The sequence below is a fragment of the Podarcis tiliguerta genome, assembly GCF_965153285.1.
Source record: "Podarcis tiliguerta genome assembly, chromosome: 3".
Lineage (NCBI taxonomy): Eukaryota > Metazoa > Chordata > Lepidosauria > Squamata > Lacertidae > Podarcis > Podarcis tiliguerta.
The window spans coordinates 14,704,825-14,723,170 of record NC_139536.1 but is presented as its reverse complement, the minus strand read 5'-3'; the positions used below and the strand labels follow the sequence as shown (position 1 = coordinate 14,723,170).

General features: G+C 44.9%; 1 long non-coding RNA gene across 1 annotated transcript; it reads right to left on the bottom strand.

The window, feature by feature from the left end:
* Positions 1-13,938: 13,938 nt before the first annotated feature.
* LOC310674057 lies at positions 13,939-16,218 on the bottom strand. Its single transcript, XR_014509365.1, has 2 exons — positions 16,103-16,218; positions 13,939-14,093 (listed from the first exon to the last, which is right to left on the bottom strand). It is a non-coding gene; the product is annotated as an uncharacterized lncRNA (long non-coding RNA).
* Between the last annotated feature and the right edge of the window lie 2,128 nt (positions 16,219-18,346).

Sequence of the window (18,346 nt, the reverse complement as noted above, 5' to 3'; positions counted from 1 at the left end):
CATCACTACTGGGAAAACCATAGCTTTTACCATACGGACCTTTGTTGGCAAGGTGATGTCTCTGCTTTTTAAGATGCTGTCTAGGTTTGTCATTGCTTTTCTCCCAAGAAGCAGGCGTCTTTTAATTTCGTGACTGCTGTCACCATCTGCAGTGATCATGAAGCCCAAGAAAGTAAAATTTCTCACTGCCTCCATTTCTTCCCCTTCTATTTGCCAGGAGGTGATGGGACCAGTGGCCATGATCTTTGTTTTTTTGATGTTGAGCTTGAAACCATATTTTGCGCTCTCCTCCTTCACCCTCATTAAAAGGTTCTTTAATTCATCCTCACTTTCTGCCATCAAGGTTGTGCCATCTCCTTACTTAACACCTCACATCTCCCACTTCACTGCCCAACAAAAGACAGTCAGGTTTCCTTCCACTGAAGAAAGTACGGCCACATTCGCACACTACATTTCAGCAGCCAGAAACACCATAACCAGACACTGGAGAGACCTGTCAGGAGTAAGCATGGACCAATGGTATCAAATAGTATGGGAAACAGTCATACTAGAAAAATGAACCAATAAACTGAAACTGACACGGGGACAAATAGAAGAAGACGCCTTCACCCCGGTATGGCTCCCCTTTATCACATACACAGCCCCAAAAGACAATAACAATAATCCACCAACAGCATACAGATCAATATGGCTAATCTGATCCAAAACACACACCCACTCCACTCACACATGAAAACAAAGATCACCACAGCCAATCACAAACAAACAACCACACCCTAGGCCAACCCCAACCTCTCTCACCACCAAAGAAACACAAGTGAATAGCAGAGAACCTGCACAAGTGACGCTGACACAAAACCCCACATATATTAAATAAAATAGAAACATCGCCAGCTGACCCCACCCCCACCTATCTCCCCCCACCTTTTCCCTTCTTCTTCCTAATGTCTCGAGAAATGAAGCTGATCTGTAAAAAATGTTACTTGGAGAAAAAGAAAGAGAGAGAGAGATTGCACATACTTTTGTAAACTAAGAGAATCCTTAATAAAAATACATTTAAGAACTACATTTAAAGCACAGTCATAGAGTTGGAAGGGACCCTGAGGATCATCTAGTCCAACCCCCTGCGATGCAGGAATACACAGCTGTCCCACATGGGGGTCGAACCTGCAACCTTGACATTACTGGTGCCACGCTCTAACCAGCTGAGCTATCCAGTGACATCAATTGTAGCACATTTTTAAAGCTACAGCTTCCCCCAAAGAATTCTGGGAGGTGCAGTTTGCTAAGGGTGCTGAGAATTGTCATTCAAAGGCTACTTTAGCGATCATGGGGAATCCTGGTAAGGGCATTAAGCAGGGCTTTTTCCTCAGCCGGAACTCGCTAGAACTCAGTTCCGGCACCTCTCAAGTGGGTGCCATTGCCGTTATAAGAGAACAAGAAAGGAAGGTGTTCATGGTGAGTTCCAGCACCTCTTCTTCTAGAAAAGTAACACTGGCTCTTAGAGCTGCTTGGTGACTCCTGTCCCCCTTTCAGAGCTACAGCTCCCAGGGTGGTTTAACAGTTAATACTTTTTCAAAGGGAACTCTGGGAACTGTAGCTCTGGGACGGGAATAGGGGGTCTCCTGAAAAACTCTCAGCACCCTTAAGAAACTACAGCTCCCAGAATTCTTTGGGGGAAGCTGCGATTGCTTAAAGCGGTGTGATAATGCTTTAAATGTATGGCATGAATGTGCCCCATGCAGTCAAAGTTCCTTATTGTTTGCTGGAAGGAAGATGTAGAGGCCAAGTACAGGTGGCTGCATCAGTTCTGTGCTGGCAAGAACCCCAGCTGGGACAAACCTGCTTGGCCCAAACTGGATGTAAGGGCTCGTGAACAACTCACCTTTTTAATTAAAACTCCCTCTTTCTCTCTTTCCCCTCCCTTCACCCTCTTCCTGCCCCTTGTGCGTCCTGGGCTTTTGCCTTACAAGTCTGAGGGCAGGGCCGGGGTCTCGTTTTTGTTGTTTCCCAGCTCCTGCTGGTAGGATTGTGTCTTGAATTTTAATTGATGTGAGCTGCTTTGGGAGATGTTTTTCCTCTTTTTGAAAAAGTGAGCTGCTGACAAGTGAGCTCCATCGCAGACCCCTCTAAGCATCCCTATTTCCCGGGGACAGTCCTGGATTTACAGAAGCTGTCCTGAAGTTTCTGATTTGATCCTGGAAATCCCCACTTTCCCCCTATTTTCATTGGGGAAATATTGGAGGGTATGTTAGGACATCCCTATTTTCATCTGAGAAATGTTGGTGGGTATGGAGTTATCCGACCCCCCCAAGCCATCTGAAAGCAGCCTGGTATGGGGAAGGTTTTTTTTTTTTAAAAAAAAAAGTTTAATGTTTTATTATGTTTTTAAAAATGTTGGAATCCTCCCCAGAATGGCTGGGGCAACCCAGTCAGATGGGTGAAGTATAAATAGGAAAACAACAACAACAATTATTATATAGGATGTCCCTATTTTCATCGGAGAAATGTTGGAGGGTATGCTATCGCCAAGCACTGCTACCCTTCAAACTGCCAAACAGGGCTGCTAGAAAAACATGGTTGCCCCCTGGATCATGTGAGTCTGTTTCAGAAACCTAGTTTGCTAGAACTTGTTCCTTTTTTTATATATAAATAATTTTTATTAGTTTACAACAAAATAAAACAAAACATACATTATTTTCACATTCAAATATTCATAGTCTTTCTTTTTTGGACTTCCTTCAGCTTTTCCATAAATCTTTCGTAGTCTTTATTGGTTTACGCATTTCTTTTCCTTTATATTGTCATTATTTAAATCTTTTCCCCTTCATTTCCTTTTAACAATATCTCTCACTTTTTCACAGTGCTCTTTTAAAACCTTCTAGCGTTATTTGACCTTCACTTATACTTTCCAGATAATCAACAAATTTTCCCCAGTTTTCTGTAAACTTTTGGTCTCTTAGGTATCTAATCTTTCCCGTCATCTTGTCCAATTCAGCATAGTCTAACAACTTTGCTCTCCAGTCTTCCATTGTCGGTATTTCTTGTTGTTTCCATTTCTGTGCCAGTAACATCCTTGCAGCCGTCATTGCATACTGGAAAAACTTACTATCCTTTCTTTTAATCTCTTTTCCTGTGATGCCTAGCAGAAAGGCTTCTGGTTTCTTTGTAAAAGTATGCCTTAAAATCTTTTTCAACTCATTATAAGCTAGAACTTGTTCCTATCCCTATTTTCCTCTCTCTCTCTCTCTCTCTCTCTCTCTCTCTGTGTGTGTGTGTGTTTACAAAACCTTACTAGTGAGGACAGCAATCCTATTTCCCCAAGAATTACATAGTATTGTTCTCAGGAGCAGCCATTCATAGAGGATAAGTGATTATACATTCTTTATCAACCTTCTGCAAAAAATACAAAGCATTAAACAAAGCCACAGAGTCTTGTGAACTACCCAACCTAAGATGAACTTATAATGTCTGGTTTCAATAGGTTTTTCAAATGCTTAACTCAATCTTTTAGATAAGTTCATGAAGATACCAAGAAAAGGTAAGTTCGGTGTTATTCACAATACCGAGAGATGCTAGTGGAGTTGTAGATAGATGTTAATGAAGTTGTAGACGACAAGGTCCGGCGTTTTTGCACCTGTTTCGCCCTGGCAGTCCAAGTAATCAAGAGGCCGCTGTTTACCCCCAATGGGGCCCTTTTACTGGGGCTTGCAGGTAGCCCACTCCCAAGATAGTTTTCTGGGCTTCTTCAGTGGTCTAATCTCAAAGTCCTGATACGTATATTGATAGTCAGTCTTATAGAGAATACTCTTTTTTGGCTTAAGCTTAAGAGACTGATTTGCTAGAACTTCTTCCTATCCCTATTTTCCTGTGTGTGTGTGTGTTTTACAAAACCTTGCCAGTGAGGACAGCAGTCCTATTTCCCCAAGAATCTCCCCAGGAATTACATAGTATTGTTCCCAGAAGCAGTCATTCATGGAGGATGAGGCTATCAATGACTGCTAGCTATGATGGCTATGCTCTGCCTCAACGGTTGAAGGCAGTGATGCTTCTGTATAACAGTTGCTGGAAACTGCAGGAGGGGAGATGACTCTTGTACTTATGTCCTGCTTGAAGGTATCCCACAGGCAGCTTGGTTGGCCATGGTAAGAACAGGATGCTGGACTAGATTGGCCATTGACTTGACCCAGCAATCTCTTCTTGGATTCTTAACCTGCCCCAGAATTACAGCTGGGGTCGCTATATTTCTACTGGAAAATGACAGCAAGGCTTATTGGGTTGCTTCAGAAAGGAAGATAAAACTCCAGGCCACTTCATTGTTAAGACCAAAAATAAAATTAAAAAATGCACTAATTTCCTCCCTAAATTGATGATTAGCTCCCCTCCCCACTTTAGCAGAGGATGAATCATGCTGCAAAAAGACAGCAGGGAGGGGAATGTATTCAGTCCAGCACTAAAACACAGGACTAATGTTTTTATCAGTAGCATTTTTATTCCTAACAGTTGTCCTTTTGTTTTAAATCTTATCCTCCTACAATATAATAAAGGTTTTTTTGTTTTGTTTTGTTTAAAAAGCACCACCATTTAATATTCATAAAAGCACCTGTACCGCACTTGGCATTCATTACCCACTGCAGAAAAATAAAAAGGATTCTTGCCTTTAGGCTCATAAACTAATTTCCTTTATCCAATTTTAAGCGCTGGGCTTCTATGGAAAAGCAGTGGATTTGGCTGGTCCTCGTTCAAATATCAACCGCTTCGGGTTATGTAACAGTTTGCTTGCTATTATTTGGTTCTTTGCTTTCTGAAGTGCATTTGTAAAAAAACAGATAATCACCCCAAAATACAAGCATTTTGACTTTGACTTGATATCCTACCGCGAAAAGAATTACGGAAACTCACCGAGGAGCAACAATAAGAATGTAGTAAGAAGAGCTCTGCTGGATCAGGAGAGAGAAAGAAGGGAAGCAAGACCATTCCACCAGCTCTCCCTAAATACATGTTCTATCAGGCTCTGCCCTCCATCACCTGTTGCGTGGCAGCAGCTATTCCATCTGGCTGCAGCAGATAGATAGATAGATAGATAGATAGATAGGAAGCAGGACCATGCTTTTCAGCACTACTGAGAGTCCAGCTCCATTTGACTTCTCTTTTCCCTGCATTATCTCCATTCCAGCTGGTTATCCACCCACATTGGGCAGCCCAGACACAGAGGTCCCCCTCCGAGGGTCTTCTGCTAGTTCCCCCACTGTGAGAAGTGAAGTTACAGGGAACCAGGCAGAGGGCCTTCTCGGTAGTGGCACCCGCCCTGTGGAACACCCTCCCTTTAGATGTCAAGGAAATAGCTCTCTGACTTTTAGAAGACATCTGAAGGCAGACCTGTATCAGGAAGTTTTTAATGTTTGGTGTTTCATTATGTTTTTATATATATACTGTAAGCGGCCCAGAGTGACTGGGGAAACCCAGCCAGATGAGTGGGGTATAAACAAAATAATTACACCACCAACAACAAAGAAACCCTGCTATTTATGTTTAAGAATTGGCGCTTGTTTGCTTGCTTTTGTCTTCCCTCCTCATGCCTTTTTTCCTTTTATGCCATTTCTTTTTGATAATAAGCCTAAAGGCAGGGACTTTTTTTCTACTGACTGCCTTTCTTAAAGGGAACCTTTCTGACTGAGCAGAAGTAAAAATGCTTTAGTTAAATAAATGCGGGTGGGAATTGCTTCCACAACCGCTGAGCAAAATGACCCCAAAGAAGAATGATGGATGTTCTACTGCTAAACCTGAATATATGAGAACACTGAAAAAAAGGCAGAGATTCAAGGAGGAGGAAGCAGAAAACAAAATGGGCAACATTTGCTCTAAATTGATAAATAAAATAATGAAGGTTACTGACTCCCAAAAGCCATCTCTAGCGTGTCAGTGTCAGTGTTTAAGAATAACTCCGCGTACCTCTTTTGCAACTCAGTGCCACGAAAAAGGGAAAAGAAAATGTATTGTTTCATCGCTTGGGTGCATTGATTTACTGACGTGATTTATCGCCATTGGACACCCGGCCCAACAAATCATGTTTTGCTGACACCGTCAGCTGACATAACTACGTTGTCAGTTCCCAATACTAAAAGGTAATGGATGGTGATTATTTTACTGTAATGGCTTTAATCAGCACTTTGAATGACTTAGCCGTGGTGTCATAATGGCGCAGCTCGTCGTTCATCACGGCAGCATTTTGTTTACCAACATCATCTATAATTCATTTGATTGTTGACAGTCATTGGCAAACGCCGCTCAGGCAAGGGTTTGCCGGAATGGAAGATCTGCACAGGGCCAGCATACTAACTAGTCCCCGGATGATCTAATAGCGTCGCCATTTGTCCGTGCAATGTAGAATGCAGCCTATTTTTGTTTCTACGGTAATGCATACACCAGCGGAAGTCAACGTAGCTCCCTCCAGATGTTGTTGGACTTCATGGAGAGCCAATAAACTGAAGCATAATCAGATAAGACAGATACTCTGTGAGTGGGCTGGATGGATGGAGGTTCCCTGCTTTTGAGGGGGTTATACTCTCTCTTAAGGAGCAGGTACGCAGCTTGGGGGTGCTCCTGGATCCGTTAATGTTGCTTAAGGCCCAGGTGGCCTTGGTGCCACAGAGCGCCTTCTATCAGCTTTGGCTGGTGGCCCACCTACATTCCTATCTGGACAGGGATAGCCTAATTTCTGTGGCCTAAGCTCTGGCCACCTCTAGGTTGGATTACTGCAATGCATTCTATGTGGGGCTACCTCTGAAGACGGTTCGGAAACTTCAGCAGGTGCAAAATTTGATGGCGAGGTTGCTCACCAGAACAATGGTTTGAGCATATAACATCAGTGCTGACCTGACTGTGTTGTTGTTGTTTAGCCGTTTAGTCATGTCCGACTCTTTGTGACCCCATGGACCAAAGCACGCCAGGCCCTCCTTTCTTCCACTGCCTCCCGCAGTTTGGTCAGGCTCATGCTGGTAGCTTCAAGAACACTGTCCAACCATCTCATCCTCTGTCATCCCCTTCTCCTTTGCTCTCAATCTTTCCCAACATCAGGGTCTTTTCCATGGAGTCTTCTCTTCGCATGAGGTGGCCAAAGTATTGGAGCCTCAGCTTCAGGATCTGTCCTTCCAGTGAGCACTCAGGGCTGATTTCCTTCAGAATGGAGAGGTTTGATCTTCTTGCAGTCCATGGAATTCTCAAGAGTCTCCTCCAGCACCCTAATTCAAAAGCATCAATTCTTCGGCGATCAACCTTCTTTATGGTCGAGCTCTCACTTCCATACATCACTACTGGGAAAACCATAGCTTTAACTCTGTGGACCTTTGTGTACTGGCTGCCAATTAGTTAGCTGTTGGTTAGGGAGTGTGCCATGCTGCAACCCTTTGTTGCAGGGCCCGACTTGTTTGAGACCCCTTTCAATTGTATATCACTTTTGGACATCCCAACTACTACACTTCACAGGTTCTTTCGTGTTTTGGCACTGCAGTTAAGAGTTTTTGAATGATCGCTGAGCATTACTGCCATGAATCACATGCGCAGCTGCACTTAGCTGGGCACCGTTTCCCCGTCAAAAGCACAGATCTGGCTTTGAAGTGCATCCTCTTTTCAAAAGATGAAATATAGCTTCATTCTGCATCGTTGCCTTTGGTTCTCCCCCTTGTTTTGCTGATCACTACGCTGTTTCATTGGTTGACACGTGGAGCTGTTTGATATGTTCTTCTTTATATTGAATGTTGGAAGCTGTCCTGTTTTCATGGGGAAAGGTGAAGGTATCAATAGTAAGACAATATAACAAAATAATGAAAAAGTGACTGACAACGCTCCCTCCAAATTTAGACACTTGGCTATGAATGTTTTCTCCTGTATCATGGAATAATATATTCCAAGTCTCGTTCGGGCTCAGTAGTGAAATCATTACTATGATTGCTAGTTGAATGCTTAAAATCAGATCCATGCCTCATGTCTTCATCAGTGGAATGGCCATTTCTGTCTTCAGAATCCTGATCATGTGCAGAATGCTTTTCTCTCCCCATTAACCTAAAACATACTCGGAGTCGAGCGTGAATTTCATGCTCTTTACTCAGCTCATAGTAGCAAAATGTCTAGCTATATATACATTATTTACACAATGGGTCCCATGTGATTGGCTAATTCTGGGCTGCTCCGGACCAATCGGGTTGCGGATTCACTTCCTCCAGAAGCCTGATTGGCTGATTCTGCAGCCAAGCAGTTTGCTGATTCACTTCATCCAGGAGCCTGATTGGCTGCTCCTGCAGGCCAATCAGGTTGCTGATTCACTTCCACCTGGAGCTGGATTGGGTGGCTCCTGTGGACCAATCAGACTGCTGCATTCTGGATCCTATTCTAGGATTCAGCTCAGTACATAACACCATAGCCTGTCCTATTAATTTAGAACTGAAGAGCTCCTTGGGCACATGGAAATATTTCCTGAAGGCATATTCCTTTCCTCAACTATTTTAAGATCAACAAGAACACAATTGGTGCTGTGGATTTAGCCGTGATCCCTGCATTGCAGGGGGTTGGACTAAATGATCCTATGGGTCTCTTCCAACTCCACAATTCTGAGTCTGTCATTTCATCCTTAATAATGAGATGCTGAAGTTTTATTATAAATCATTTATTTATATCTCCTCCTCCTCCTCCTCAAAAGAAAGCTTTTATAAAATTCTGTGCTATGCACTTTCTGGGATTATTCATGTGTCAGCTTCCTGGACTCTCTTTTCCCTAATACCTGTTAGCTTGTCAGTATTTCCTTGTATCAAGCAGCCCATCTGTATCTATTTACACAAATCCAATATTTATAGACTCGGAGCCTGATGTTCCCATACACTGTTTTGACATGCATGTAACTCACACAGGGTGGAATCCTGTCTCGGCCGAGCTTACCTATTGACTGCAGTGGACCGAGATTGGAACCGCACTCACACAGAGAAAGCATGCAGCTCACACTCAGTTATTTAAGAAGACTTTTAAAATTCTGCCCTGTGCCACGCTGGAACCTCTGTTCCAGCTGGAAGCAGAAGCAACCTCACAGAGAAGATCTGGGGCATGTTTGCAAAGGGTTCTGTTCTCCACGATCCATTTTAGATCTGCTACTCGAATAAATTCTTTATAGCCAAAGCTCCGGTTCACACTATAGAGTTCTCTAGGAGGTGAGAAGCCCCTGAGAGAATGCAGTAGTTAGTGATTCTGGCTGCTACTGCTACATCATCTAAGGCAGGGGTCAACAAACCTTTTCAGCAGGGGGCCAGTCCACTGACCCTCAGACCTTTTCGGGGGCCGGACTATACAGTCATACCTTGGGTTGAAGTAGCTTTGGGTTAAGCATTTTCAGGTTGCGCTCTGCGGCGACCCGGAAGTAATGGAGCACGTTACTTCCGGGTTTCGCCGCTTGCGCATGCTCAGATGCTCAAAATGATGTCACGCGCATGTGCAGAAGCGGCGAACCGCGACCCGCGGGTTGCGTTCGCTTCAGGATGTGAAGGGGGCTCTGGAACGGAACCCGTTCGCATCCAGAGGTACCACTGTATTTTGGAAACAAATTCCTATGCCCCACAAATATCCCAGAGATGCCTTTTAAATAAAAGGACACATTCTACTCATGTAAAAACACGCTGATTCCCGGACTGTCCGCGGGCCGGATTTAGAAGGCGATTGGGCCAGATCCGGCCCCCGGGCCTTAGTTTGCCTACCCATGATCTAAGATGGCATCTCCTTGCCACCGCCTTGTAGAGGAGCTCCTCCCTGGTACATCTCTGCTGCTATAAGAAGCCAGCAGGGGTGAACCTTTTATGAAATCAGCAGCGTAGCATCGGTTGTCAGTGCCTGGGATGGGTGCGCGGGCATTGGGTGGGGGCCCGGCCGGCCAATGTGGCCCTTGACACTGAGTTGGGCCACACTGGTGATGCCTGGTTTGCGCCCCCACAAAAATTGTGTGCCCAGGGCCACGGCTCCCCCCCCCAGCACCCCCCACGCTTTGGCCCTGTATAAAACTAATGAAGCTTAAGCTTCAGGGCTCCTAAGGGTCACATAAGCGACGTTAGTCCACATTGCTTAAAACTTTGGGGTCTACCACGACTCAAATTGATTAATTTTGTTGTTGTATATATTTCTGCAAAACCAGTGAGGTCCCAACGAAAGAAGAACGGCAACCTAAGCTGATGGAATACATGCAGCTGGCGGACTGAACATATAGAAGAAGATAACAAGAAGAACATACGTTTAGAGAAGTGTTATGTATTGGGTTTAACACATGTTACAAGGCGCATTCTAACCAATCGTATAAGCGTTGGTAGACGAATGTTCTAATGGCAAGTAAGCGCAGGCTCTTTCAACTGTCAACGGTCAGTTCACGCTCAAGTTTATTATTGTGTTGTCCAGTTAGTTTAGTTCTTGTGTTCCTGTGAGTGAGCTGTTGTCACTGACAAATGCTGAATAAACTTAGTTGAGGAACTTATACTGCCTTGGGCTTCTGACTTTTCCGAACATTTAACAAGAAGATTGGAAAATGTTTATTTGAATATATGGGGGGGGGGGATTGCGTACACTTGAAAACGTTGGCAGCGTTAAGATAAATTCAACAGTGTAAATCAGTTTTGATGGATAAAGGAATACTGAATTGTTTAGTAGTTTATGCACAAAATGCAGGGATTTATGATATGCAAAATGAACCATGGAAAGAGAAGAAGAGAAGTCATTGATATTTTAAGGATGTTTAAATGAGTATTCTAAAATGAAAAACAGAAAAATTAATAAAAATTATATATAATGTTGTTGTTGTTGTTGCTGTTGTAGTATATACCGTATTTTTCGCTCTGTAGGACGCACTTTTCCCCCTCCAAAAATGAAGGGGAAATGTGTGTGCGTCCTATGGAGCGAATGCAGGCTTTCGCTGAAGCCTGGAGAGCGAGAGGGGTTGGTACGCACCAACCCCTCTCGGTCTCCAGGCTTCAGGAAACTTTCTGCAAGCCTTCGGAGTGCGGCGGGAGTTCCCACCAGGCTCCCAAGGCTTGTGGATATCAGCCTGCATCCCGAAGCCCGGGGAGCGCTGCACATATTTTTTTTCTTTATTCCCCCCCCGCCAAAAAAAACCTAGGTGCGCCCTATGGTCAGGTTCGCCCTATAGAGCGAAAAATACGGTATTTCAACAATCCCAAAGTTTGAGAGTCAGTAGCACAGATGTAAAGGAGAAGTGTTGTGGAAAGTTGGCTGCTCTACTGTGGCTAATGCATTCCTCACCCCATTTTTATCAGAGGTTAAGACCCTAGAGGAATAACTTTGAGTCTCCCAGGTCTCGGTTCAACACCCAACCACGACACCACAAGGGCTCTCATGGTGCAAACTGCGTCTGCTCATGTGTACATGCGTTTGTGTGAAAGTGTTTTCACACTTGTTGATTTGCACAGCTCAGATACTGCATTCACAGGTACACAATCTACACACCTGTTGAAAGTTGCAAGTGAATACCTGTATGACTGCACAGACCAACTGTTCATATATACAGGTATGCAGATTAAACACTGACTGAATGTAATGTGTGAATGCCTCTGCACTCAGCTATGATTATGAATGGCATTCCTGGACTGGATACAAATCAGCCTTTCACCACATGGCTAGTTTCTTTGCTGCTTCTCGGTAATGTCCAGAGCTGCTCCGAGGTGAAAGGGGTTGTTGATGCCGCAAATCTGGGGCACGGAATTAATGGCCCACCTGAAATATCCTCATCACCTTCCTTCAACTTAGCAGATTTTCTTTCCTTCTCTTGTGTTGATTTTGTTCATCTCAGAGATGGAATTCATAAGCAGATTAGGATCGTGTTGGAGCCTTTGTTGCCATGGCAACACCATGCGGCAGTTATATGTCTTTCCTTCAAATCTTGATTCTGAGGTGACTGGTTATATTTATTCTTGTCCTTTGCAGAATCTCACAGCGTGATGGAAAAACTCATGAAGGTACAGGAAAATGTTAGGTTAGAGGAAAGTTGTGGCAGCCGAAAGTTGTTTCCGTGAGGCGCAGGTTAAGTGTTAAATTCATTACTTTTGACTCAGAAAACCAGAGTTCAGATTCATTTTAAATTACAGGGGTTTTGCTTTTGTTTTAAAAAGAAATTATTTCAACTGGTTTCTCATGGGTGTTGGGCACTGCCCTGCCTTGCCCTCCCCCTGCCCCCAGGCATAGTATAAGAAGCCAGAACAGTTCATTCAAGAAAAATGCCTTTCTCAGAGTTTGTCAAAATGAGTTTCCCTAGTAATATATAATGGGTTGAACCAGGCCATTTTCACCATGGTTGTAAACTCAAATCTGGACTGTATCACTTCAGATTGCAGGTGGGAAGACTCATTTGACTGCAAGTGGCTTGAAGTCACCTACAAACGTTATTTGCAGAGATTTGAGCCTGCATCTTCCTTGATCCAGCATTTGACCACTAGACACCACTGTCTTCTCCTAATGGTTATGTAGGTGGGCTCAGTCCTCAATGGTTCCCTTTGTCTTTCTCAGTGGTAGCTAAGCAGTGATTTTTGGAGGGACCTTGCATGTTTGGTATTGAGCTCTTCTCTTCCATATCCTCCATCCACATCCTTAGAAGGACAGAAAAGGGTGTTTTGAGAACCTGGCAGGATATGAGTTCAGCCTTCTGCTTCCATTTCTCTGTCACGCAACAGTGGCTGAAGTAAAACAGCAATGAAAGTCCACTCTTTCTCCTGACAGTGATGTCAAGAATGTCCAATGAAATTTCAAGAACCATGCCATCAACACTACCACCATGCCATCATCCAACTCTACTATTCCTCTAAGCAGAAAATTATAATCATGAGCATGGCCCTCCTTGTGTTGTTGTTGTTTAGTCGTTTAATCGTGTCCAACTCTTCGTGACCTCATGGACCAGAGCATGCCAGGCACTCTTGTCTTCCACTGCCTCCCGCAGTTTGGTCAAACTCATGCTGGTAGCTTTGAGAACACTGTCCAACCATCTCATCCTCTGTCATCCCCTTCTCCTTGTGCCCTCCATCTTTCCCAACATCAGGGTCTTTTTCAGGGAGTCTTCTCTTCTCATGAGGTGGCCAAAGTATTGGAGCCTCAGCTTTGGGATCTGTCCTTCCAGTGAGCACTCAGGGCTGATTTCCTTCAGAATGGAGAGGTTTGATCTTCTTATGGTCCTCCTTATCCTCCCATAATTCCTGGCCACTAGGCTGACGGGAGCAACTTCTAGAGGGCCAAAGTTCCCCTGCACCTTCTTTAGAGTCAACAGGGCCACTTTCAAAGCCACAGCACAGATATTTGCTAAGTTCTCCTCCTATTGCTGGCTAAAGTCGGCTAGATCTTCTTCCACTGACAATCCACTTTTAAAGTTGCGCCTTTCAAGCTGTTGAACTGCCCTTCACCATCTCGGCGTCCTTAGCCTCCCTCAAGAGTTCTGAGCTGTCAAGCTGATTAGCCGCCAATGGCATTAATTCTAAAAGTTTCAGGCTTCACTTACATTGTCTGCGCAGCATTACCTTGCCGAAGTATTAACCCAAGCCAAATTATTCACTCGTGAAACTGCTGTCAAGCCACGCCACCATCTTGCTTGCTGTCAAAGCCACACACCCCAAGGAGTCTCTGATTCTAGCTTTTCCCCCCTTTCCTAACTTTTGTGGTTTGTTTTTTTTTTGGAAGAGGCAGCAATTCCTCTAAGCAGCAGAACAGGCACTCACCAAAAGATCTGCGTAGACAACAGGGGAGCCAGCTAATTACATTTTAATTATGAAAAATGATTTACGTTAAACTATAGTTTCTGGTAGCAACCACACGGTGGCAATCATGTTCTTTGCTATCAGATTAATGACGGGGATGGATCACAAGGTCACTTTGCGAGCAGATAAATATTCGCACCGATCCTACAATCCTTTCTTCCCTTTTCCGTTATTATTCTGATTTCTCTTATTAGCGGCGATGAATCAGGGAACTTATCATAACATCCCACCTGCGTCTGATTTCTGCAACTGTTAATCTGGTCCCTTCACTTACTTCTATTAGCCAGCCTTGTTGCAGTCTTTTTTCATTTCCCTCTGTGTAGGGGAAAAAAGGAAAGTTATTCTGTGATGTCATCTTTGCATTCATTTCAGCCGAGCGCTTCGCATCTAAGATTTGCTATTTCACAGAATAGTACAGGTATCTGACTGAATGGCAACTGATAAACACAAGAACCTGCATATCAAGTAGCAGAACCCACCCCTGTGGTTTGGCAGCAGCATTCCTGGGCCTCGTCCTTGAGGCAGCGGAGGCAGCTATTTAATATTTAACCATCCCTTTGATCGTTTCCTTAAAATTTATTTACCCAGGAAAGATGCACCATCTGGCTGGAGGGGAGCGAAGCAGCCTTTTCTCCTCCTTTCTCCTAAGCGAGATGGATAGAAGGTCCGGAGATGGATCTTACTTTTAAACCTCTTCCAGCCAGAGCTCAGAACCGCGACTGAAGCTTCCAGGGCACCATCACGCCGGTCAAAGCTTTAGCAGAAGCGCTGATCGCAAGATCTACAAGTGCTGTTGCTTCATCTGTTAATTTGCAGTTGTTTTGCTGCAATGGTGTTTTTTTTTTTTTTTAAACAAACCTATACTAAAATGGGCACTGTTTGTGCTTTAACGTAACATTCAAATAAAGTAGCACCCCATTTTGTAAGCAACGTTTTAATGTTAAATACAGTGGTACCCCGCAAGACGAATGCCTCGTAAGACGGAAAACCCGCTAGACAAAAGGGTTTTCCGTTTTTCGATGGGCTTCGCAGGACGAATTTCCCTATGGGCTTGCTTCGCAAGACGAAAATGTCTTGCGAGTCTTGAGATTTTTTTTCACTCCCCACCCGCTTTTTCTAAGCCGCTAAACCGCTAATAGCCTTTTAGCACTAATCCGCTAATCCGTTAAGCCTTTAATAGCCGCTAATAGCCGCTATTGGCCGCTAAACCGCTAATAGCGCTAATCCGCTAAGTCGCTAATAGGGTTGCTTCGCAAGACGAAAAAACCGCTAGACAAAGAGACTCGCAGAACGAATTAATTTCATCTTGCGAGGCACCACTGTACAATAAATAGAGCTGTAACAGTGCATGGGGTGCATCTCTCTCTCTCTCTCTCACACACACACACACAGATACACACACACACACGATATGTATGTGAATGTAAGAGATATATGGAATGCAACATTATCCTAGCCCCAGTGCTTTTTTTCTGAGGGGACACAGGGGGACGCATAACCCTAAACATTTTGTGAATCTTTGTACTTTGGTCCATTTACTGTATTTGTTTTCCCCAATTTGAATGATATGGTGATTTTCTTGAGTCCAAATGAGAATATCCCTAAACATATTTTAGAAAGAAATCACTGCCTAGACCAGGGGTCAGCAAACTTTTTCAGAAGGGGGCTGGTCCGCTGTCCCTCAGACCTTGTGGGGGGATCGAAATATATATATATATATATATATATATATATATATATATATATATATTGGGGGGGGGGGGGAATGAACGAATTCCTATGCTCCACAAATAACCCAGAGATGCATTTTTTTAAAAAGGACACATTCTACTCATGTAAAAGCATGCTGATTCAGATTTAGATGGCGATTGGGCCGGGTCTGCCCCCCCGGGCCTTAGTTTGCCTACCCATGGCCTAGCCCTATGTAGGGCCTTATATACATTTAAAGCAGTATCATACCACTTTAAAGAGTTGGGGCTTCCCCGAAAGAATCCTGGGAAATGTAGAGTTACTAGGTAGGGTTGCCATGGGATGGCGGGGGGGGGGGGGGAGTGGTTGAGCCTTTTTTAGTTTAGCCCAAACTTGTTGAGCTTGCTTTTTTAAAAAATAATAATAATTCCAGAGTGTTTTAACAGCCAATCTCTCTTCCCAGGGATCTCTGAGAATTATAACTCTGTGAGGGGCAGTGGCGGAGGGGTGCGGAGGGATAGCCACTCAGGTGCAGCTGGGGGCAGAGCTGCAGGCACTTGTCTTCCAGGCAAAATGAAAAGCGCACCCACTGATCCCGCTTCCTTCCTCTCCCCTTCCCACCCCCCTCTGCTCACCTGCCTCCTTCCCGTCCTCTCCCCTGTTTGCCCACCTGCCTCCTCCAGCCAGCAGCACGAGGCAATGGTGCCATGCCCACCCGTGACTCCCAAGCCTACCGTGAGCCGTCGGGGGAAGAGGGTGTCAGGGAAGAGTTAGAAGAGTTAGAAGTTTCCAGTTCATCAGAGGGAGAAAGCATTCCCCGAGGGGGGAGGGAGAGCAGTGAATCTAATAGAAGGGAGCAAGAGGAACAACAGGGAGGGACCGGCTGTTCCCAGGAAAGGCAAGGGTTAAGTTCTAGCTCAGATTCGGAGGAGGGGAGATACAGGCCAGCTCTAGCCAGGAGGTTAGAAAAAAGAGCGGGAAAACGAAGGGAGAGGCGCCTTCGCCATTTTGAGGGTGGCTGGTCATGGAGAAGCAGAGCTCAGAAGGTATCTGAAATAAGTGACTCTGAGGAATAATATTTAAGAACCGTTTATAAGATTGTTTTGTTAATACGCAATAAAAAGTTATAAAAGAACAAGAAGCGTTTGTGTGGTGATCTGAAGAGGACAACGACCAGTCCTGACAGAGGGGAGCTGCTGCCGCTTTGCCAGAGTCACGATCGGGTGGTGCACCGAATGTCACCCCCCCCCCAGGGATGACACCCAGGGTAGCCCACCCCCACAGCACCCCCTTCCTCCACCACTGGTGAGGGGCCCTCCTAACAACTTGTCAGCACCTAGTACCACCACCTCTCTCCCTCTCCCTCCCTCCACCCCCCTCTCTCTGTGTGTCTGAATTGATTTTAGAATGTATTTCAATTACAGTGGTACCTTTGGTTCCGTACTTAATTCGTTCAGGAGGTCCGTTCTTAACATGAAACTGTTCTTAACCTGAGGTACCACTTTAGCTAATGGGGCCTCCCGCTGCCGCCATGCCGCTGGAGCACGATTTCTGTCCTCCTCCTGAAGCAAAGTTCTTAACCCGAGGTATTATTTCTGGGGTAGCGGAGTCTGTAACCTGAAGCGTATGTAACCCGAGGTACCACTGTAATTGATTTTGATTTTATGTAAACTGTGTTACTTTTACTTTTGTTAGCCGCTCTGTGCCTGGCTTCGTCTGGGGAGGGTGGGATATAAATAAAAAAATATTTATTAAGCGTGTTCTCCTTCATGGAGAGCACGTGTTGCGGTGGGGGCCCCCAGGACACTCCAAAGTTGGGGGCGGGCTAATTGTTCGTTGGCCACTGATGCGATTGGGGCTTCCCTTGTTGTTGGGAAGAAGTTAATGTTGCCATTTGTTGATTGACAGCCAGAAATGCTAAAACTCCTTGCACGAGGCTAGGGCTTCCTCTTTTCGACAGTGTATCGGATTGCCCGTCCCCCCCCCCCTCCCTAGAATTAGGGTTGTTCGCTTTGACCTTGCTATGCCTGTCATGGGGTCGTCTGCTCTTGGGGCAGGGGCCTGGTAGGAATTTTGTCCATCTGGCTGATTGGCTGGGGCCATTTGGTTTTTGCCTACTGCGTAGCAAATCATCACAACTTGTAAGGTTGCGGTTAGGCATTGGTTTATGGTTTGGTTGGTTGAGGGGCATGGATTGGCTGTGCCTGCCCCTCTAATGCTTCTGCTGCAAGGGATTCCATTAAAGGAATTGGGGGCTAACTATTGCTTGTCCACTCTGTCAAGGGGGCTCGGGCCATAGCAATGAGCTCCTGGTTGCATTTGGGGTGAGGGCAGGTTCCCTGCTCCGCGTAACCCCCAAGTGTATTCCTCTATTCTGACTTTCGCATCGTGCGGAATGTCAGTCTGTCCCCCATGGTGGGGGCAAATAGTCACAACCAATGCCCAAGCAACCACTCACAAATTTGTATTTCAATAAAGTTGTGGCCAAAATTATGCCAAAAATCTTAAACAAAAAATTCTGTGTGATGTGTGAGTTATTGGGGTGGCCCTGGGGATCTCGACACACTATTATTATTATTATTATTATTATTATTATTATTAATGTGTGGAGCAGGCTCCCTGTTAATAAATGTCTGCCGCCTGGTGTGTGTGTGTGTGTGTGTGACAGTAATGATGAGGTGACAGGGCCACCAATGGCATGACTACATCCTTCCCTTCACCGGTGCGAAACTAAGCTTTATTTCACCCAGGTCAAAGACCCAGTTTGGCACCCACCCACGTGCATTTTCGTACACACACATTCACAAGCTGGGAGCCTCAATTGCGCCCCTCTGGAGGTTTCACCCAGGGCAACCTCCCCCCCCCCCATTAGCTACAGC